Genomic DNA, 23,925 nt, shown 5'->3' with positions numbered 1-23,925 from the left:
TCCCTACTTTCTTCAATTTAAGTCTGAATTTGGTAATAAGGAATTCATGATCAGAGCTACAGTCAGCTCCTGGTCTTGTTTTTGTTGACTCTATAGAGCTTCTCCATCTTTGGCTGCAAAGAATAGAATCAGTCTGATTTTGGTGTTGACCATCTGGTGATGTCCATGTGTAGAGTCTTCTCTTGTGTTGTTGGAAGAGGGTGTTTGCTATGACCAGTGCATTTTCTTGGCAAAACTCTATTAGTCTTTGCCCTGCTTCATTCTGCATTCCAAGGCCAAATTTGCCTGTTACTCCAGGTGTTTCTTGACTTCCTACTTTAGGATTCCAGCCCCTATAATGAAAAGGACATCTTTTTGGGGTGTTAGTTCTAAAAGGTCTTGTAGGTCTTCATAAAACCATTCAACTTCAGTTTCTTCAGCGTTACTGTTTGGGGCATAGGCTTGGATAACTGTGATATTGAATGGTTTGTCTTGGAGACGAACAGAGATCATTCTGTTGTTTTTGAGATTGCATCCAAGTACTAAGAAGGGGACTAATTGGGAGATTAGGATTGACATAAATACAGTATTATATATAAAATAAATAACTAATAAGAGCCTGCTGCATAGCATGGGGAACTTTACTCAATATTCTTTAATGGCCAGTATCAGAAATGAATCTTTAATAAAGGAGTGGGCATATTTACTTGTATAACTCTTTTGCTGTGCTGTATACTGAAAACTGAAATATCATTTTAAATGATATTTTAAAATCAACTATACTCCATAAAATTTAAGAAAGAAAAATGTGACTTTGAAAAAGTCATATGGATGGAAGAATATCAGAATGGTTATACTAAGTGAATGGCTACGCCGAGAGAGTAAGTTCCTAGGCAGGTTGATAAGCCCAAGATCCCCAAACAGGAGAAAGGGGTCTGGAATTCTTAAGGAAGAGAAGAGGATAAGCATCTCTTTTTTTCCCTCTACATTCCTTAGTCATAGTCACATAACACATTTTTGTTTTCCTTTAAGCCCAGAACTGATGATTACATATCAAACAGCTCAGTTTAAACTCTGTACTAAGGATTACACAACAATAATATATCCTGCTTGAGGACAGTTTCTCCCTCCTGAAAACCTTCTGGCTAATCCTGTTATCTTAAAATGTAAACTATGCACATCTGTGTCTCTTTCCCTGTCTTTTGGACTCAGAGGGAGAGGGAGAGGGTGGGATCATTTGGGAGAATGACATTCTAACATGTATACTATCATGTGAATTGAATCGCCAGTCTATGTCTGACGCAGGATGCAGCATGCTTGGGGCTGGTGCATGGGGATGACCCAGAAAGATGTTATGGGGAGGGAGGTGGGAGGGGGGTTCATGTTTGAGAATGCATGTAAGAATTAAAGATTTTAAAATTAAAAAAAAATGTAAACTATGGGAGTGAGTCTAGTAAGATCGTTACAACCTTGAGACATTATTTTGCTTTATTGTAATAACTTATTAAAAAATTATATAACTCCTTTACTAACACTAGTGAGGGGGGCACTCTCTGTCCCCCTTCTGATGTCTATGTCAGAAGCTCTCTTTGTCCCTTTTTATACTTTAATAATAAAGTCTGCTACACAAAAGCTCTTGAGTGATCAATCCTGGTCCCTGGTCTTGAAGCTAAATCTTTGAAGATCATGAATCCAACATCGTTCACTGTAAGCTATCAACGCTATGTATCAAGCATACAAAAAAATACATAGTGTATGATCCTATTGATATAATTTAGAAAATGCAAAAAAAATCTATAGTGATGGAAAGTATATCAGTGGTTGCTTGGGAATGAGATGTCAGAGAAGGGCAAAGAGGAGGGATTGTCAAGGGTCACAGTGAAACTTTGCAGGGGAGGAGAGTATTAGTAGTATAGTCATTGTCTTGAGAGCAGTGATGATTTCCTGAGTATATAAGCCAAACTTTTAAGATAAAGTATTAATTACATGCAAAAGAGCATATGCCTCTAGAAAATTATGAAATGATATAAATTTGCTACAGAATGATACTATTTGGTCAAAGTTAACAACTGTTTACTTCCTAGTTCTCTATGTAAAAGAACATGACCAGTGTTGAGAAAGTCTCAACATATATAAATGAAACTCTAGGGCTAATATGGTAAAGAAAAAACAAAACTCTGTAGGCATGGAAAGCAAGATTTGTTTTTGATAAGAAGAGGGATGAAGGATGTGTTTTAATTGAGGAAAACAATGTATGAACAATGTATGAAAACAACTGTATGAATTTTATCCTAAAAAAGACTGACTAGTTAATATTACAGAATATGAAAGAGGAACACAGAAGATTAAAATGGAATGGGTATTTTTAAAGTGTTGTAGAAAGACTGTGGGAAAAATCCTGAAAAGGAATTTCATAATCTATGATCAAATCTGGCTAATGATGAATGGATTTATTTTTTTTAAACTTAGTCTTAAGAATAATACTACATTGATGTGAAATCAGAATTTAGTTCTGTTATAGAAATGAAGGTTTCTTAGATTTCAGGTCTACGTTGAGAAGAAATTGAAAAAAAATGTTTTCCTTTACCTTTTACATATTGTGCCTGGTAAATCAAGATTTTGTGTCTTAAATTTATTTTGTCTCCTTCATATTGTCTTTATAATTCCTTTGATCGCTTAAGAAAATAGAGCTTTCTCAACATTTAGAGAGCTACATTTTTTTTTACAGCTATGCCATTTCCTGCATTTCCTCTGGTTATTTGTCACTTTGGTTAAATATGTAACTAAGTACGCTTTCACAGTTTCCTCTGATACTATTTAATGAACTGTTCAAACCTTTTGATAATATTGACAGAGTCTCAAAATCAATATTGAAAGGGAGACTTTTTACTTCAAACTGATGTGAGATTCCCCAGAGTGCCATTGGAAAGTTTCAAAGGATTTGTTTCTTAATTTGTAAAAGGGAGATGCTAAAATAATTTGGTTACGTAGTATGTTAAATTATGTAGGAAATGCTATCAAATAATAGAGATAATAAACTTCTTAGGTTATATGAGGTGGCTAAATGTTTCTGATACAGATATTCCAGAAACTGTATGAATTTCATAAAAATCTGTCAAAACCCTCACTGTCCAGTTATGTTAAAATGCTGCATGCCACATAAATAACTAGTTTTCTTTATACAGCAAGCTCTCATAAGAAATTTAATCATGGCCATTTTAAGTCACTTAACAGTCACAGATAGTTAATGTTTTGCTTTGATTCTTTTGTAAAAGTTTTAAAAGTTAACTACAAGCAAGAATCCCCTATGTTGGCCTAATGTGACCAAATTTGAATCCATATCACTGGACTGAGTAATAATATACAGAAAGCATGAAGACATTAATGTCACTAAAACTGCAAACCACCAATCACACAGAATAAGAATTAATTCCATGTGAATGAATGAACTGACAAGGAAAATTATAATGTTTTGGACATTTGGGAGGAAAACTTCCATAGTTTCTTTAGTATTGTTTCTGAGATTGAAAAATATCCTTTTCTCTTAAGCTATTAATATGTGTAACTTTCTGCAGTTTGGTAAATTATAGCTTTGTGTACAAAGATAGAATACTTACTTTTTATCTCTATTTTCAAAATTCTAAAAATCTCAATGAGTATTCTTATATTTATGGTAATATAGTTATTTGCGTAAGTTCAACGACAATTTCTCCTTGCAGTAGGATACATTTGGAAACACTGGTTATAATCCTAAGGCTTTGAATATAATGTGCATCAAATCAGATATCACCTGAGGGCTTTAAAGAACTAAGATTGACTTTAAGGACCATTTTTAGAAAGTTCCCCTTGGAAAATCTGACCTGTACTTGGGTTATGGGGTTTCCTAACTTATATGTCATTTAAAAAGTTCAGTTTATAGCACGTCTGGGACCTCAGAATATTTGGGGGAATATATAGAATAAAGAAATTCACCTAAATCTATTAAGCATTACAGGTTAAAATCTAGTGGCAAATTCTTGGATTGGCTTCACACTCTCCACAGGCTTTTTTTAAATATAAATTTATTCATTTTAATTGGAGGTTAATTACTTTACAATATTGTATTGGTTTTGCCATACATCAACATGAATCTGTCATAGGTATACACATGTTCCCCATCCTGTACCCCGTTCCCTCCTCCCTTCCTGTACCATCCCTCTGGGTCGTCTCAGTGCACCAACCCCAAACATCCAGTATCATGCATCGAACCTGGACTGGCAATTCGTTTCATATATGATATACATATTTCAATGCCACCTTTATGAAAAGTTCCAGCAAACTCAAGACACCTTGTGGTCAATCACTAATCTTGCTCTACTTATGCAAACAATCAATCATTTTTAATAAGACTGGACTTAATTCTGCAAACATATTAGTCTATGATTCTCTCTCACAGAAGAGGTGGTGACAAGAGGTAAAAGTTATGTTTCAATAGAAAACTATAATATGCACTTGTGAATTCTATCTTGCATATTCTGGCAGTCCTAGAAAAATCCCAAATAATTAGTTGGAGAATGAGAGCAGGACCTTGCTCTAAAATCCTAAAGACCTGTTCTGAGATATGCCTCTGGGGGCTGCCAATGCCTTCAAATAGTATCCTTGTGAAAAAATGAAACTAAGAACCATTGGAGCTGCTGGATTATGTGGTCCAAGTGGCAGAGTGGTTTGGACAGGATACTGGATCCGTTAAGAGAGCCTTCTCTTTGTTGTTGTTCAGTCACTATGTCACGTCCACCTCTTTGAGACCTCATGGACTGCAGCATGCCATGATCCCCTGTTCTTCACTATCTCCTGGAGTTTGTTCAAATTCTCTTGTCTGAGTCCCACTTAAAACTAGTATCTTTCTGGTCATGTGATACACAGGACAGACTAACACTCTCACACAAGAAACATGTTGCCTCCAAAACACAAAACTCCGACTAGGTGTTGTGCCTCCTAGTTTTGGGGTGGACCAGATACAACAATTTACCCTTCACATTAAAAGGGATTTATGGACATGCGCTACACTTTTGGATTCCTATAAATGTCACTGAAGTTGCTTCCTGAATTTTATTTGAATTTATTCTCCATCCTCTGATATGCAAATGTATTACTACTAAGTTTAGTTGCTATTCCCCTTTCTAGGTCCAATCAGCATAATGTCATAATGTCATGCATCAATGGAATTGTGAAGGGAGAAGTGATGAACATCTCTGCAAACTGTGACACAAGACTAGAGAGTTGATATATTCCTAAGTTAGGACAGTGAAGGTAAGAGAGACTGCGACACAGTACCATCATAAGTCCAACCACGCCCATCTTCCCTACACCGCAGTGGAGGTCCACTGAGTAGTGAAATTTGAACCGCCCATTGGGCAACCACCCCCACCCCTCACGCCCACACCAAGGAAACTGCTCCTAGTGGACAGTATGGTGAGGTAAGCATTTGTCAGATCAATAGCTAGCTATATGCTGGATATCAGAGTATGTGTGAATTTGCTATATCAATAAAACTGCATCTGATACAGCGTCTGCATCACTATCTTAACCTTACAATCATCAACTGACATTTTTCCCTATATTTTTCTTCTTCCCAGGCCAAAAAAAAAAAAAAGGGTTGGAAAGGGGACTTTCAACTACTAGCTTCTTAAAGTCAATCTTAGTTCATTAAAGCTCTCAGGCAATATCTGATTCTATGAATATCATTCTCAAATACACAATTCTGAAGTCTTTTAATATAATCAATGTTTCCAACTATGTCCTGTTAAATTAAAAGGTATTTTTGTTGAACATATGCAAATTACTACAGTGCCACAAATACAAGAATCAAAATCTGGAGGGATATAGATAAAAAAAAACAACTGCATATCACACAAGGATATTTTATCAAGTTGCTATACTTTTAAGAACAGTTTGAGAGAAATTTCTTTCAGCTCAGAAAGTATACATTTTTAAAAAAGCAAAGTTTCAAAAGGAATGACCATGGTTAAAGTTCTGATATAGTTTACTTGATAAGGGATATTATCTATTTCTGTGGCATACATTGTAACATAGTATTCTGACAAAAAGAATATTGAAAACTTTATAATTTCTGATTTGACAATGTAGTCTACATAATTTAACATACATGAAAGGAACTAAATAACTTTGGCATCTTTTACAAGATAAGCTATAAATACTTTAAGATTTTCCAGGGGCCTTTTTGTACATTCTCAAAGTTAGTCTGAGGTCAAAAAGACTCTATTTAAAATTCTATTTTGGGAAATTGTAAAAAATGTCAAAGGTTGAAAACGTCACTAAATAGGATCAGTCATTGTGAAACAATAAGTTTATCCCTCGTGACAATTAAAATCTTTCACAGCAAAATATATAAGATTTCTAGAGCTGTAAAAAATCTCTTTTAATAATAAGAACTCAGTTTTAATAAGTAGCCAAAGGTGTTTTAAAGACAATTATTTTCATATACAAAATATTGGTTTCCTTGGCAAAAAAATTAATAGGTGAGGCACAAACTTTTCTTAGAATTCATGCTACTAATCTAACTAATTTTGTTTTTGTTTGTTTTAGGAGAGAAAGAGAACCAAATTCTAGTTTTGCATCATTGTATTATTAATTCTAAGGCAGAGTTTTATAAACTTCGTAAAATTCTTGCAATCTTAGCCAGTTCTGACCACACAAGATGATTCATTTTCCAAAATTCCTTTCCCATAAACAATCTAAAAATTAAAAATAATCCGTTTAATTTTGTTTTGCCCTTCTATATATCATTCTGAAACAACAAATCATTATCCTTCCAGAAAAATTACTCTCCTTTAACGTTAATGAAAACATATTCTCCTTATCTTTCACTATCATAAACATGTCTTACATAGAGAAAAAACACAGTTACCAAAGCAGAAGTGGGAGAAGGGATAAATTAGGAGTATAGGATTAATAGATATACACTACCAAATGTAAAATAGATAAATAACAATGATTTACTGTTTCTCACAGGAAACTATATGCAATACCCTGTAATAATCCATAATGAAAAAGAATTTTAAAAAGAATATATAAACACAAACACATGCACATACAGCTAAATCACTTTGCTGTATGTCTAAAACTAGCACAATATTATAAATCAGATATACCTCAATTTAAAAAATACATGTATTCTTTTCCTTGCTATTTTTTAACATTATTATACCTAGTAGTATCATTTATAAATCTTGAATAAACTTTTTAACCATCAGATGCCTTTCTTTTACAGAGAAAACTAGGAAGTAATTGTTAACTGTCTGGCACATGTTACCACTCTGCAGCAAATTTATGAATACATGATTTCATAAATTTCTAGATGCATGTGCTTTTTATCATGTTTGAAAATGGATTCCAAACATATTTAGCTTCTCTATACTATATATTTGGAGAAGGCAATGGCAACCCACTCCAGTACTCTTGCCTGGAAAATCCCATGGACGGAGGAGCCTGGTAGGCTACAGTCCATGGGGTCGTGAAGAGTTGGACAGGACTGAGCAACTTCACTTTCACTTTTCACTTTCATGCACTGGAGAAGGAAATGGCAACCCACTCCAGTATGCTTGCCTGGAGAACCCCAGGGACAGGAGCCTGGTAGGCCGCCGTCTATGGGGTTGCAGAGAGTCGGACATGACTGATGTGACTTAGCAACATACTATATATTAAAATGTGCCAAAAGTCAACAAAGTTTTGTTCAGCAATTAAAAGTTCCTATATTTTATTCTATCTGTAAATGATCTAGATGTTAATGAATATGTAATATTTACCTTAATTTAGATTAGTTTTATGGTTTCAAGTTACAAAAGAAAGGTTTGTAATACTATTTTAAGTAGATATAAACATAAAACATAATTGTTGAAATATTTATGTATTTTATCACACCTATATCTATTTAGTCCAATTGTGCTGAACAATAATGTGTGAATTGATCACGAAAACTTCATGAAGTAAACAAACAAATATAATCATCACCCTGAGTTATTTTCCTTGCCCACAAATTAGGTAACTATCCAAAAAAATAAAAAAACTAAAAACACAAAAATGTAAACATATGGCTCTCGTGATTTTATGTTAAAAAAATTCCTACTGTTTGATATGCATCATGAAATTCATTTTTATTTTACATTTCATACTCAGATGGTATTTATAATTTTACATTGTGGATCTCAGGAAGCATTACTATGAACAAAGCTAGTGGAGGTGATGGAATTCCAGCTAAGCTATTTAAAATCCTAAAAGATGTTGTTGTTAAAGTGTTGCACTCAATATATGAGCAAATTTGGAAAACAGCAGTGGCAACAGGATTGGAAAATGTCAATTTACATTTCATACCCAAAGAAAGGGAATGTCAAAAAACGTTCAATCTATCATACAACTGTGCTCATTTCACATGCTAGCTAGCAAAGTTAAGCTCAAAATACTTCAAGCTAGGCTTCAGCAGTATGTTAACCAAGTACTTGCAGATGTACAAACTGGGTTTAGAAGAAGCAGAGGAACAAGAGATCAAATTGCCAAAATTTGTTGGATGATGGGGAAAGCAACAGAATTCCAGAAAAATATCTACATCTGCTTTGTTGAACATGCTCAAGCCTTTGACTGTGTGGGTCACAATAAACTGTGGAAAATTCATAAACAGATGAAAGTACCAGATCACCTTACCTGTCTCCTGAGAAGCCTATATGCAGATCAAGAAGCAACAGTTAGAAATGGACATGGAACTGTCTATTTCAAAATTGGGATCAGAGTACTGCAAGGCTGTATATTGTCACCTTGCTTATCTAACTCATTTGCAGGGTATAACATGCAAAATGTTGGGCTGGATGAATCACAATCTGGAATTAAGATAGCTGGGAGAATCAACAACCTCAGATATGCATATGATACCACTTTGTTGGCAGAATAAAGTGAAGAGGAACTAAAGAGCCTTTTGATGAGGGCTTAGTGGAGAGGGAAAAAGTTGCCTTGAAACTCAACATTTAGAAAACTACGATAAAGGCATCTGGTCCCATCACTTCACGATAAATGAAAGGGGAAAGCAGTGACACAGTTTATTTCCCTGGGCTTCAAAAATCACTGTGGATGGTGGCTGGATGCAGCCATGAAATTAAATGACTTTTGCTCCTTGGAAGGAAAGCAAAAACAAACCTAGACAGCATAATAAAAAGCAGAGCCATCATTTTGCTGACAAAGTCTATATAGTCCAAGTTATGGTTTTTCCAGCAGTTATCTACAGATGTGAGAGTTGGACCATAAAGAAGGCTGAGTGCTGAAGAACTGATGCTTTCAAAATGTGTTACTGGAGAAGACTTTTGAGAGCCTTGGACTGCAAGGAGATCAACCAGCTGATCCCAAAGGAAATGAGCAAACTAAATGAACAAGTTCCAGGAGATAGGGAAAGACAGGGAAGCCTGGCGTGGTGCAGTCCACAGGGTTGCACAGAGTCAAAAATGACTGAGTGGCTAAGAGATCCACCTCAGACCTAGGGCACACAGACTGAAAGTGAGGGGTGAATATTGCATGCAAATGGAAGATCAAAAGAAAGTGGAAGTAGAAACACTCATATGAGATAAAATAGACTTTAAAATAAAGGCCATTACAAAGACAAGGAAGGATATTACACAGTGATCGAGGGATTAATCTAAGAAGAATACATAAAATTACAAATATATATGCACCCACCATAGGCACACCTCAACACAAAAGGCATAGGCTAACTACTATGAAAGAGAAACCTGACAGTAACATGATCATAATGGAGAATTTTAATACCCTACTCACACCAATGGACAGATCATCCAGACAGAAAATTAATAAGGAACCACGAGCTTTAAACAATGCATTGGGCCAGTTGGACCTATTTCATATCTACAGGTCATTTAACCCCAAAAGAATAAATTTCATTTTTTTCTCAAGTGCACATGTAACATTCTTCAGAAGATATCACATCTGAGGCCACAAATCAAGTCTTGGTAAATTTTTTAAAATTGAAATCATTTCAAGCATTTTTTTCTGACTGCGATACTATAAGATTAGATATTAATTACAGGAAAAAATAATTAAAAAAAACACAAACACATGGAGGCTAAGCAATACCCTTCTGAATAACCACCAGATCATTAAAGAAATAAAAATAAATAAATAAAAATATGCCTAGAAGCAAATGACAATGAAAACATAACAATATAAAACCCATGGAAGGCAGTAAAAGCAGTGCTAAGAGGGAAGTATATAGAAATACAAGCCTACTTCAAAAAAACAAGAAAGACATCAAACAAACAACCTAATCTTATACCCAAAGCAACTAGAAAAAGAAGAACAGCAGTAAACAACCTAAACTTAGTAGAAGCAAAGAAATCATATAGACCAGAGTAGAAATAAATGAAAAAGAAATGAAGGAGACAGTAGCAAAGATCTACAAAAGTAAAAGGTGGGTTTTTGAGGAGATAAACAAAATTGACAAACCATTAGCCAGACTCAAGCCAAAAAAATGAAGACTCAAATAAAAAAAAATTAAAAATAAAAAAGAATTTACAACATAGAACACAGAAATACAAAAGATCCCAAAAGTCTACTATGAGCTAATATATGCCAATAAAATGGACAATCTAGAAGAAATGGACAAATTCTTAAAGACACTCAAACTTCCAAAGTCGTACAAGGCAGAAATAGAAAATATGAACAGATCAATCACAAGCATAAGAAATCAAAACTGTAATAAAAAATCTTCCAACAAACAAAAACCTAGGGCCAGATTCCTTCACAGGTGTTATACCAAAGGCTTAGAGAAGAGCTAACACCTATCTTCCTCAGATTCTTTCAAAAAATTGCAGAGGATGAAAACTCCCAAACTCATTCTATGAGGCCACCATTACCTTGATACCAAAACCAGACAAAATTGCCACACACACACACAAGGAAAATTACAGGCCAATATCACTGATGAATATAAATGCAAAAATCCTCAGCAAAATTGTAGCAAACAGAATCCAGAAACACATGAAAAGGATCATACATCATGATCAAATGGGCTTTATCACAATATATTCTTCAATATATGCAAACCAGTCAATGTGATACACCATATTAACAAATTTGATGAAAAAATCACATAATTCCAATAGATGCAGAGAAAGCATTTTGCAAAATTCAACGCCCATTTAAGATTAAAAGCTCTCCAGAAAATACACATAGAAGGAACATACCTCAACATAATCAAGGCCATATATATCATAAACGCACAGCAAACATTTTTATCAACACTGAAAAATTGAGAGCATTTCCTCTAAGATCAGGAACAAGACAAGGGTGAACATTCTCATCACTATTATTCAACATAGTTCTGGAAGTCCTAGCTACAGCAATCAGAGATGAAAAAAGAGATAAAAGGAATCCTTGAAAGTGAAAGTCGCTCAGTCATGTCCAACTCTGTTATCTCATGGACTATGCAGTCCATGGAATTCTCCAAGCCAGAATACTGAAGTGGGTAGTCTTTCCCTTCTCCAGGAGGTCTTCCCAACCAGGGGTTTCACACATTGCAGGGGGATTCTTTGCCAGCTGAGCCACAAGGGAAATCCAAGAATATTGGAGTGGGTAGCCTATTCCATCTCCAGCAGATTTTTCCGACCCAGGAATCAAACCGGGGTCGCCTGCATTGCTGGAGGATTCTTTACCAACTGAGCTATCAGGGAAGCCCATAAAGGAATTCAGATTGGAAAAGAAGAAGCAAAACCCTCATGGTTTGCAGATGACATGATTCTTTACATAGAAAATCTTAAAAAGGCCACTAGAAAATTACTAGAGCTAATCGATGGATATAGAAAAGTCACAGAGTATGAAATTAATACACAGAAACCCCTTGCATTCTTACACACCAACAATTAAAAATCAGAAATTTAAATTAAGGAAACAATTCCATTCACCATTGCAACAAAACAATAAAATACCTAGGAATAAATCTACCTGAAGAGACAAAATACCTACATGCAGAAAACTATAAGACACTGAAGAAAGAAATCGAAATGACACAAAAAGATGGAGAGATATACCATGTTCCTGGATTGGAAGAGTCAATATTATAAAAATGACTATACTACCCAAAGCAATATATAGATTCAATGCAATCTCTATCAAACTACTCATGGTATTCTTTACAGAACCAGAACAAAACATTTCACAATTTGTATGGAAATACAAAATACCCCAAATATCCAAAGTAATCTTGAGAAAGAATAATGGAGTTGGATGAATCAACCTGCCTGACTATACTATAAATCTACAGTCATCACAAAAGTATGGTACTGGAACAAAAGAGAAATATAGACTAACTGAACAACATAGAAAGCCCAGAGATAAACTCACATATCTATAGGCACCTTATCTTTGACAAAGGAGGCAAGAATATACAACAGAGAGAAGGCAGTGTCTTCAATAAGTGGTGCCGGAAAAACTGGATAGTGACATGTAAAAGAATTAAATTAGAACACTTTCTAACACAATACACAAAAATAAAATAAAAATGGATTAAAGACCCAAATGTAAGAGCAGAAACCATAAAACTCTTAAAGGAAAACATAGGCAGAACACTCTTTGACATAAATCACAGCAAGATCCTCTATGACCCACCTTCTAGAGCAATGGAAATAAAACCAAAATAAATGAGATCTAATTAAACTTAAAAGCTTTTGCACAGTGAAAGAAACTAAAAGCAAGGTGAGAAGATGGTGCTCAGAATGGTTGAGATAATAGGAAACAAAACAACTGACAAAGCATTAATATCTAAAATGTACAAGCTGTTCAATACCAGAAAAGCAAAGAACCCAATCAAAAAGTGGGCAGACAGCCTAAACAGCCATTTCTCCAAAGAAGACATATAGATGGCTAATAAACACATGAAAAAGATGCTCAGCATCACTCATTATTAGAGAAATGCAAATCAAAACTACAATGAGGTCACACAGGTCAGAATGGTCACCATCAAAAAATGTATAAACAATAAATACTGGAGAAGGTGTAGAGAAAAAGGGAACCCTCTTGCATTATTGATGGGGATGCAAGTTGATAAAGCTATATGGAGAACATTATGGAGATTCCTTAAAAACTAGGAATGAAACTACCATATGACTTAAGAATCCCCCAAACCCTGAGGAACCTATAATTGAAAAAGGCACATGTATCCTAGTGTTCATTTCAGCATCATTTACAATAGCTAGGAAATGGAAGCAATATAGATGTCCAAGAACAGATGAATGGATAAAGAAGTTGTGGTACATATACACAATGGAATATTACTCAGCTATAAAAGGAATGCATTTGACTCAGTTCTAATGAAGTGGAGGAAACCAGAGCCTGTTTTACAGAATGAAGTAGGAAAGAGAAAAACAAATATTGTAAATACATACATATATGTGTGTTCATATATGTATACATATATTCATACATATATGGTGCTGCATACATATCTGATGCTACTGACAATCCTATCTGCAAGGCAGCAATGCAGATGCAGATATACAGAACAGACTTGTGGACAGTGGGGGAGGGAAAGAGTGGGATGAATCGAAAGAGTAGCATTGGAACGTGTACATTCAGTTCAGTTCAGTCGCTCAGTCATGTCCGACTCTGTGACCCCATGAACCACAGCACGCCAGGCCTCTCTGTCCATCACCAACTCCCGGAGTCCACCCAAACCCGTGTCCATCGAGTCAGTGATGCCATCCAACCGTCTCATCCTCTGTGGTCCCCTTCTCCTCCTGCCTTCAATCTTTCCCAGCATCAGGGTCTTTTCAAATGAGTCAGTTCTTTGCATCAGGTGGCCAAAGTATTGCAGTTTCAGATTCAACATCAGTCCTTTCAATGAACACTCAGGACTGATCTCCTTTAGGATGGACTGGTTGGATCTCCTTGCAGTCCAAGGGACTCCCAAGAGTCTTCAACACCACATTTCAAAAGCATCAATTCTTCAGCGCTCAGCTTTCTTCATAGCCCAAGTCTCACATCTATACATGATCACTGGAAAAACCACAGCCTTGACTAGATGGACCTTTGTTGGCAAAGTAATGTCTCTGCTTTTTAATATGCTGTCTAGGTTGGTCACAACTTTCCTTCCAAGGAGTAAGGATCTTCTAATTTCATGACTGTGATCACCATCTGCTGTGATTTTGGAACCCCAAAAATTAAAAAGTCAGACACTTTCCACTGTTTCCTAATCTATTTCCCACGAAGCGATGGGACCAGATGCCATGGATCTTAGTTTTCTGAATGCTGAGCTTTAAGCCAACTTTTTCCCTCTCCTCTTTCACTTTCATCAAGAGGCTCTTTAGTTCTTCTTCACTTTCATTACCATATGTAAAATCAGATAGCCAGGGGAAATTTTCTGTATGACACAAGGAGCTCAAATCTAGTGCTAAGTGGCAAGCTAAAGTGGTGGGATGTGGTGGCAGATGGGCAGAAGGATCAAGAGAGAGGTGACATACATGTACCTATGGCTGATTCACATTGATATATGGCAGAAACCAACACAGTATTGTCAAGCAATTATTCTACGATTAAAAATAAATAAATTTAAATTTGAAAAAAAGAGGAAATTCTACAATTTGCCACAACATGGATTGATATTGAGCAGATTATGCTAAACTAAATAAGTCAGAGAAGGACAAATACTTATACATATACTTACTTATATATGGAATAGGTTTCCAAGATGGCACTAGTGGTAAGGAACTCATCAGCCAATGCACGAGACATAAGAGACGAGGGTTTGATCACTTGATTGGGAAGATCTTTTGGTGGAGGGCGTGGAAACACACTCCAGGATTCTTGCCTGGGGATTTCTACGGAGAGAGAAGTCCGGCACGCTACAGTCCATGGAGTCACAAAGTGTCAGTCATGACTGAAACTACTTGGCACTCACACACACACACACACACGCGGAAGGTAAAACAAAACACAGGGACTTGGGCCAAGTGAAAACATTGGCAGTTGTCAGAAGTGGAGATAAGGATGGGTAAAATGAGTGAAAGAAGTAAAAATGCACAAACTTCCAATGATAAGACAAATAAGTCCTGGCAATATAAGGTACAGTGTGATGACTACAGTTAACAACACTGCATTGAATATCTGAAAGTTACTAAGAAGGTAAACCTTAAAAGTTTTCATCACAATAAAAAAAATTGTAACTATTTGTGGTGATGGATGCTAACAAACTGTTTGATGGTATATATGTCTCTTTATGTTGTACACTAAAAAATAATACAACAGTATATGCCAATTATATCTCAATTTTAAAAAGATCCAGATAACTTTTTTGTTGTAGCCCAGGATCCCAGGAATGAAGCCTACTGCTGACTGATGCTGAAGCTGAAGCTCTAATACTCTGGCCATGTGATGCAAAGAGCTGACTCATTAGAAAAGACTGATGCTGGGAAATATTGAAGGCAGGAGGAACAGGGGACAACAGAGGATGAGATGTTTGGATGGCATCACCGACTCAATGGACATGAGTTTGAGCAAGCTCTGGGAGATGGTGAGGTACAGGGAAACCTGGTGTGCTGCAGTCCATGGGGCTGCAAAGAGTCGGACATGACTGAGTGACTGAACAACAATAACAAAACAAGGGACAGGCAAGGATCTCCATTTCTGCACAGACAAGAAGTCTGAGATTCTAACCTCACCCCAGATAGTGTACTCAGGATTGTAGGAACCAAAATTACTCCTCATCACGCTTCAGCATACATTTGTCTGGAGCACTGGGTCAGCAGCCGGGCTTACCACCAGATACTGCAATGGGCAAGAAGAAGGGAGATTAGATAAGGGTCTCTTTGCAGCTGAGTGTTCTGTCATCTCCAAGGGTTCAATGGTCCTTCTGATCCAGACCCCATCCATGGAGCCAGATTAACTGTCAAAGATAGACAAAACTAACAGCAGTTAAAAGGATAAACATAGATTCTCATCAGAAACACACTGCTGTCACAGGAAAAAGGGCCAGTGCGAACAAAACTTCACTTCTGTTTGCTCTGAGGTAACTGAGCATTTTTATGGGAGAACTAGGGAAGAGCAGGAATGGGAGCATCAAGGGGGTGCTCAGGAGGGTCAGGAAATGGGAGAGTTACAGGAAGTGGGAAAGGAGGGCTGGGTTTGTCAGCCAGCATTTATCAAAGTTAGGCTCCCACAGACACAGGAGCTTATCTCCAGGAGCAGAATAAACAGAAAATTCCTTTGCCCGAGTTTTCTCAGGCTAACAGTTTAATGGGGGTGGGGAAGGTCCAGGGTTAACCTAGGGAGGCAGCATGGGCTCTTAGAAACTGGTTTTTTGTTGTTGTTGTTGTTGTTGTCTTTATAGGCTGAAGTTTAGGCTTAGTCCAGAGGAGGGCTCAGAGAGGCCGTGCTAGGGTTTTGTCAGACATAACATTTATTAGAGGCAATGTGCCAGAAAAGAAGGGTGTGGAGGAGACAGAGGAATGGTGGGAGAAAGGAAGAAGACGAAGAAGAAGAAGAAAAAAAAACAAACCCTGAAGTTGAGAATGATTAAAATAAGCTAAAGGAAATACTATTTATCCTTGATAGACAAAGTATTAATAATCTACCAACAATTATTATATATTTGAAGAAAACCCCCAACAAAAAGCTGAGGAAGGGATTGCAGTACAAACCTCTTAGCATTGAGACAATGAAGAAAATCGGCAAGGATTGTGTCAGGAAGTCAAAGAGTCTCTAAGAGAACACATACACAAAAGGATCCTGCAGCCAGTGAGATGGGGCCCATAAAACCCTGCCCACCTCCGGACTGAGGCGCCTGGGCTCCAGCGGCCACCCTCACCTGTCTTGCTCCCAGTGTGGTCCCTTCTGTGCGCGGCTGTGGACCAGCTTTGTCCCCAGTTTCCTGTTATGGCTGCTCTCAGCTCCCACGTGTGGACGCCAGATGGCGCTGTGAGCAAGCCAATCTGAACACCGGGACCAATGCATACTGATGAAATACCGGGACCACATACTGGTGAAAAATGACCAAGGGAACAGCAACCTACATTCCGGTGGGGCGGGGAGGGCTTGAGGGTCAGAAGGCAGGTGAACTGGGCACTCAAGGTCCTTGCCGGTCCTTGAAACTGAGAACCTACGCTGTCTACCTCAATTTTGCTCCTCCTCCGCCCCAGAAACCCCTGCTTGTAATATCCAGGGACTTCCTGAGTGGACAGGTGCCATCCCTGTTTATTATGATTGTCTTCTCTGACAGGTAAACCTCATGGGCTTGGGATAACTGATAAGGGACAAGACCCAGACCTTCAAAATTCCTCAACACGCAGGCATTCCTCTGTGGGCTTCACCTGGCTCACTTCCTGACCTTCCCTCTTTCATCTGTCCTGTCCCACCAAGGTCTGCCCTTCATGCCCTTGATATCTTCACAAGTCACTGTGCCCAGTGGGCCCTCAGATGGATTGGCTTCCTCACCTGCCCTTGCCTGAGTAAAAGACACTTTTCTGTCTCCCCCCTCTTCCAGTCTTGGTTTCCCTCACTGCTCCTCATGCAAGCACTCCTCAAATGTTCTTCTCCAAGAGGTCTTCCTGGGCACCCCATTCCATGTCTGATTCCTATCCTTGGAGTTCTCAAGCTCAGCTCTCTACCAGAACCTTAGTTTTTGAATCCCCGCTGGATTGAAATCTCAGAGAATGGGGAGCTTGATCTGTGTTTTAATCCCCCAGGATCCCCACACATGGCATGGACACAAAGTGACAGAGAATAGTCTCTTATCATTGGAATTCTAAACCAAATATGGCTATTTCAGTCTGTCACATCTGTCGCCTCTAGTCTTGCTGCATTCTGTATAACATAGCCCCAAATTCTGCAATTATGAACAGGATTCGAGTTTTATTATGCTCCCCGAGGGAGTCAACACTATAGGGTGAGACTCCTGCTTCTTCCCAAACCACCACCCTGTTAATATTATAGATCACTGTGACACCCAAGGCTTCTTTCCATCTCCTTCACACCCATTCTTTCCTTCTGAGTGGGGAATCTTACCTTGCTGAATCCCAGCTAACTATGAATTCTCCAAGAATCAGCTCAGAAATGTGTGCTCCTTTTAGAAACCAATTCAAACATCAATTTTGTTTCAGCCATTTTGATGTGCACATTTTCTTACATTCTCCATCCTAAAGGGAAAAAAAAATAAACCTCTGGCATCTCACAGAGCATGTTGTCATTGCATATGCACACATATACTTGTCTGAGACCCCCTGTTGACATTTTTCTTGTGACATTACAACCATGATATTTAGCAGAACTGGTGCTAGTGTCTTGGAGGGAAGTCTCAGGGACAAAGAAGGCATATTTTTCATTAAGAAGTGCCATGTTACCATTTCAGGTAACAATATTACATAGAACATCATGGATATCGATGGTTCTGAGTCTGAACTTGATTCTGAAGATTTAGATACATATTTTGAAGATACTTAAGGAAATGGCAACTCACTCCAGTATTCTCACCTGGGAGATCCCATAGACAGAGAAGCCTGAAAGGCTACAGTCCATGGGGTTGAAAAGAATCAGTCATGACTTGGTGACTAAACAATACCGTGTGTGTGTGTGTGTGTGTGTGTGTGTGTGTAATAGGATATTTATATATTGCACATATAAATACATATATAGGACTTATTTCTGTATAATTTTCAAAGGATTCTTTCAATAAGTACAAACTAAGGACTTAGTGATTAACCACCACCACCACCAAGGATTGTAAGCATTAGCCTATATTACAATTGAGCACTTTTCTTTCATTGAAAGCATCTTAAATTAATGATTCTTTAATTTAATGACATATGCTAAGTCCCACCCTTTCGCACTCAAAGGGAAACAGTGAAAATTCTAATTTTGACATTCCTTTTTGTATTACAACTGCCAGGTGTTTTGCCTGTCTTATTTTGTAGAATTTGTTTGAATTATCCTTTTATCTAAATACCATGAATCAAAAACCTAAAGTTGGTGCATATAAATCTTTCAGTCAAAGTTTGCAGAAGAATCAGCATATTGTTGAGCAATGAGTTTTGAAAATATGGACACTTCTAAGAAGCTTCTATCTGAAATGTTGAAATACATTAGCATGTTTTTGCTTACTATGCTCTTGAGTACTCAGTGCAGTAGAAAGAACATGACCATGAAGCAATGAAGCACTTCATGAAGTAAAATAACAAAGGGGAATGACTCCTAAAACTTCTAAGTACTGGAAAATGTTAAATTGGAATCCCAGGAAAAACTGTTTAACATATCAATATGTATGTGAGATTTGAAGTATAAAGAAGGTGGTGAACCAAAAATTGATGCGTTCAAACTGTGGTGCTGGAGAAGACTTGAGGGTCCCTTGGTCAGCAAGAAGCTCAAATCAGTGAATCCTAAGAGAAATCAATACTGAATATTCATTGGAAAGACTGACTCTGAAGCTACAGTTCTAATACTTTGGCCACCCGATGCGAAGAGCTGACTCAGTGGAAAAGACTTTGATGCTGGGAAAGATTGAAGGCATGAGGAGAAAGGGACGAGAAAGGATGAGATGGTTGGATGGCATCACCAACTCGATGGACAAGAGTTTGAGCAAACTGCAGGATAGTGAAGGACAGAGAAGCCTGGTGTGCTGCAGTTCTGTCACAAAGAATCAGACACAACTTAGTGACTGAACAACATATCAATACCAAATTTGACTAGATCAGGTGAGTTGGGACACATTATGATGATACAACAATTCAATTAGTTTCATAAATTTAAATAATTTAAAAGTAGGAAATGATTACAATTTATAAAAAGGATAATTATAAATTGTCCTTTTAGCCTTTTATGAGAGAGTGAATAGATAATTATTCTAGTAATGCTTCAGTTACCAACAGCTTATTCTCTTGCCACAAACTTGGTGATTAAAATGATATAAAGGTTGAATCCATACATTGTTGAATCTGAGCTATCATATTATCTATGCTGCTGCTGCTGCATCGCTTCAGTCGTGTCCGACTCTGTGAGACCCCATATATGGCAGCCTACCAGGCTCCCCTGTCCCTGGGATTCTCCAGGCAAGAACACTGGAGTGGGTTGCCATTTCCTTCTCCAATGCATGAAAGTGAAAAGTCAAAGTGAAGTTGTGCAGTTGTGTCCGACCCTTAGTGACTCCATGGACTGCAGCCTACCAGGCTCCTCCGTCCATAGGATTTTCCAGGCAAGAGTACTGGAGTGGGGTGCCATACCCACATTAAAAAAAAATCTGTTCCATAATCTAATCATTATATATGTGTATATGTAAAAATTGTTCCAGAATCTGCTGTAGGACACAGCAACAAAGTTGTTACCAAAAAGGAATTATCTGTAGGTAACTCTATCCTAATCCTATTCAGTATCTAGTGTTTTTCCAGGTGCTTCTGCATAGTTGTGTGAATCCTCTTCTCTTGGTGTTTCAGTTGGAGAAGCTGTCCATTCAGATATAAGTAAGACAGAAAATGACAGATACTAATGATACCAGTTGTGTGTGAAATCTGAAAAAAGCCAGAACTCAGAAACAGTAGAATAGTGGTTTCCAGGTGCTGGGGACAGGGGAATATAGATAGATGTTGGCCAAAGGACACAAATTTATAGTAAGAAGATAAATAAGCCCTTAGGATATAATATGAAACATTGATTATACTTAACAGTACTGTGTTGTATACTTAAAAGTTGCTATAAAACTAGATTTTAAATGTTCTCACAGCAAAAAATAAAGAGTGATAATCATGTGATATGATGGGGGAGTTAACTAAAACTGCAGTGATTTAAAACTGCAGTCTGTAAATGTATCAAACCATTGTACACTTTAAGCTTATCCAATGTTGTATTTTGATTATATAGCAATTGAAAATTGACTGCCTCCCAACCATTTGGAAATAAATTTGCAAAAGCCACATTTGTGCCTATTAAAGTCACAGTCAGTTGAGATAAGGGACCACACTGTAGGCATATCATCCTTGCTTCCTGAAACCAAACAGGACTCTAAGCAGACCTGCAGGAGTTTTAAAAATTGCTTCTGTTTGTCCTCTTCCAGTTTGACTGAGGATGAACCCAGAGTTCTGTGGGCCATTTAAACCTACTTAGCCCATTTATCCTCCCAATGGAATGGAGTATGGCCTTTATGAGGTATATATTCTCTTGATTCAAGTTCGTGGGTGGAAACACTATTTCTGCTATCAAAATCTTGAACTTTGTCCTTGATAAACCAATATCTCATTTTTTTTTCTTAGAGGATTCTGGCTTCCCAGTAAGAACCATATAAGATATTCTTTGTATTTAGAGTCTACCAAAGGACATTCTTGCCTACAGTTTTATTCTAGCTCTAATTATAGGACCTATTATAGTATGTGGATTGACTATAAGGGTCAGAGTCAAAGTTAGAATTAATGTAAAACCTCAATAAGGGCCCATGGAATGCATTGCTCTAGGATGGGAAGATTATTTAGAAAGCAAAGGAGAATGCCAAAGAGAAGGAAAGACCTTTTAAGGGTCAGTAGCTATCTCAAGTGGTTTGGGATGCTGATGATACTTATTGCTTAAAATTGACTTTGAAGGTTTGATTGTGTCCCTTCATATTTCTGTCCTGCAAGTTGCAATAGGATCCCTAGAAAGAGATGTAGCCACATGTATTCTCAGTTTAACATCTCTATCATGTTGAAAATGAATGTACTATTTCAGTTTTTCAAGGATGAAAACAAATGCAAATGAGAAACAGCTAAAATTATTGCTAATATTCACTCAGCTCCTTTGTGGAACCTTGTTCAAAGCTATTATAAACTGTCAGGTTACAATTAATGTGTGTCATGGCTTTGACTAAACATTGCTGGCTCTCTCTTGAGTAAAATAGTAAACCTCTGCATGAAAGCCACAATTCAAATGTCAGGAATGAAAGTGGGGCAGAGAAAATTCTTATCTGAATGAGTGCTCCACATAATTGAAATCTGTGTGTCCATTTTATTGGTATCCCGATTCCCTTCTTCAAAGCACTCTCCAGGACTGGAGGAGGAGGAGACATGCTACCCAATGAGGAGGCAGAAATGGAAATCAGATGGTTGTGGGGCCCATGAGGATATTCTTAAGCTTCCTGAAAGTCCTGGCCTGCTTGACCTGAGATTTTACAACACATAAGAAAAATAAACCTATTGTTTTTTATACAGTTTTAGTAAGGTATTCTATATCTTGAAATTTAAAGCACAACTGTGCAACACCTGGACAATTTTCTTAATGCAATAATCCACAAGAAGTGGCCTCAAAATTTTCTCCCATCAATGTCTCTTCTTCTCAGCATCTGCTCTCTCTGGTTATTTGTCCCCCTCTGGTTTAGGTGGGGAGCTGACCCAATGTTGCAGACAGGTGAAAGAAGTCCACGTAAGAAAAACAGGACAATAAAATACCTAATAAAGGAAAAATGGTCAAATTATTTAAAAATTTTAAATCAGGTATACAATACATGCTAATTATCAACTTGTTTCTGAGTTAATCTGGTAAAATGAGTCAAAGATGCTTATGCCATCTTATGAGAAGATTTAAAAAGCAATTTTGGTGGTATCTGGTAATATTTTAAAGGATGTCTTCTGAGCCTATGAATCTCATCTACAAAAATATACACATCGGTTTAGTTATGTGTCTCGGGATGTTTATTTCAATGGTGTTTCTTACATCATAATGCAAAACAGCAGTAAACAAAGAAAAACATAAATATTGCAATATCTAGGAAAAATGGTAAACTGGAAAGTCACTGTGGTTCATCAATAAAATATGGAAACATTTAAGAGAACAAAACTTAAAAACATCCAAAACCTATCCGTCACAATTAGGGGCTATAGAACCTCACGAAACGTATATCCCAGACAGTGGTGAGAAATATAATCTTTGTAGAGGAAAGATCTACTTAGTGTCATGATTTTAGGGCTTCTTGTTTCTGGGAATTTGTACCCAGTTCTTCCTTTCCTGTTTGTACACATTTTTTAAATGTAATATATACATTTACCATGAATATTAATTAAATAACAAAGGACAGTTATAGTCAGTATCTGGAATATACAAAATTCTTGACATATACTAGCATTATACGTTTATAGGTACACATGCATATTAGTCTTTCATCACGAAGGACTCATAATCAAGACCTAATCTTAACCTTCTTACTTCCCAAATGTTCCACCTCCATCTACTATTACACTTAAGGGCAGGACTTCAGCATATGTCATGGGCACGTTATTCAGTGTGTAACAGTATATTGTACTATGATTTTCATTTTGTTTTTTATTTTTTACAATATTGTATTGGTCTCTGTAATACCACATGAACCTGTCATATTTATATATATATTCCCTCCCTCTTGAGCTTCTCTCCCTTCCCCTGGTCTCCAACCATCTAAGTCATCACAGAGCACCAGACTGGGCTCCCTGTGGAATCTAGATAAATGGCATGGATGAACCTATTTGATTGGAAGGAGCTAAGACCCAGATGCAGAAAATAGACTTGTGGATACAGTGGGGGGGGGGGGGAGGAATGAGTGGAATGAGTGGAGTATGTGGCATCAACATATACACACTATCATGTAAAAATGGATAGTTGGTGAGAAGTTACTGTGATGTTTTATAATACATCCTTTGCAAGACAATGGAAATCACTTCTTGACTGCTGGATCTGAGGCAATAGGATCTCCTTCTGCTCAGAACACCTGTGTATCCTCCACAGAGCAGAACGGATGCCATGTGGGTGGCTCAATATTTCAATTTGCTAAAGTGAATGAGTGGCTGCATCAATTTCCCTTTCCTTACTCAAATTAAAGACAAAAGTTGGTCCTGAGGGAACGGAGATGAAGCTTTGAACTTTTGGAGTGGGAGTACTGATTCCAAGACCCTAGACTACCAGAGAACTAACCCTGGTGAG

The 23,925-nt window shown here is 37.3% G+C and overlaps 1 long non-coding RNA gene across 1 annotated transcript in view; it reads right to left on the bottom strand.

Annotated features, from left to right (window-relative positions):
* The window catches only part of LOC138423176 (uncharacterized), a 93,538-nt gene extending 76,616 nt beyond the window's left edge, over positions 1-16,922 (bottom strand). The window contains exons 1-3 of the long non-coding RNA XR_011250158.1: positions 16,832-16,922; positions 15,687-15,792; positions 14,693-14,846 (exon numbers count right to left, since the gene is read on the bottom strand). This is a non-coding gene — a long non-coding RNA (uncharacterized lncRNA). The remainder of the gene's footprint in view (positions 1-14,692; positions 14,847-15,686; positions 15,793-16,831) is intronic.
* Between the last annotated feature and the right edge of the window lie 7,003 nt (positions 16,923-23,925).

The sequence above is a fragment of the Ovis canadensis genome, chromosome 18, assembly GCF_042477335.2.
Source record: "Ovis canadensis isolate MfBH-ARS-UI-01 breed Bighorn chromosome 18, ARS-UI_OviCan_v2, whole genome shotgun sequence".
NCBI lineage: Eukaryota > Metazoa > Chordata > Mammalia > Artiodactyla > Bovidae > Ovis > Ovis canadensis.
The sequence above is the reverse complement of the archived record's forward strand: the minus strand, read 5'-3'. Positions and strand labels throughout refer to the sequence as shown.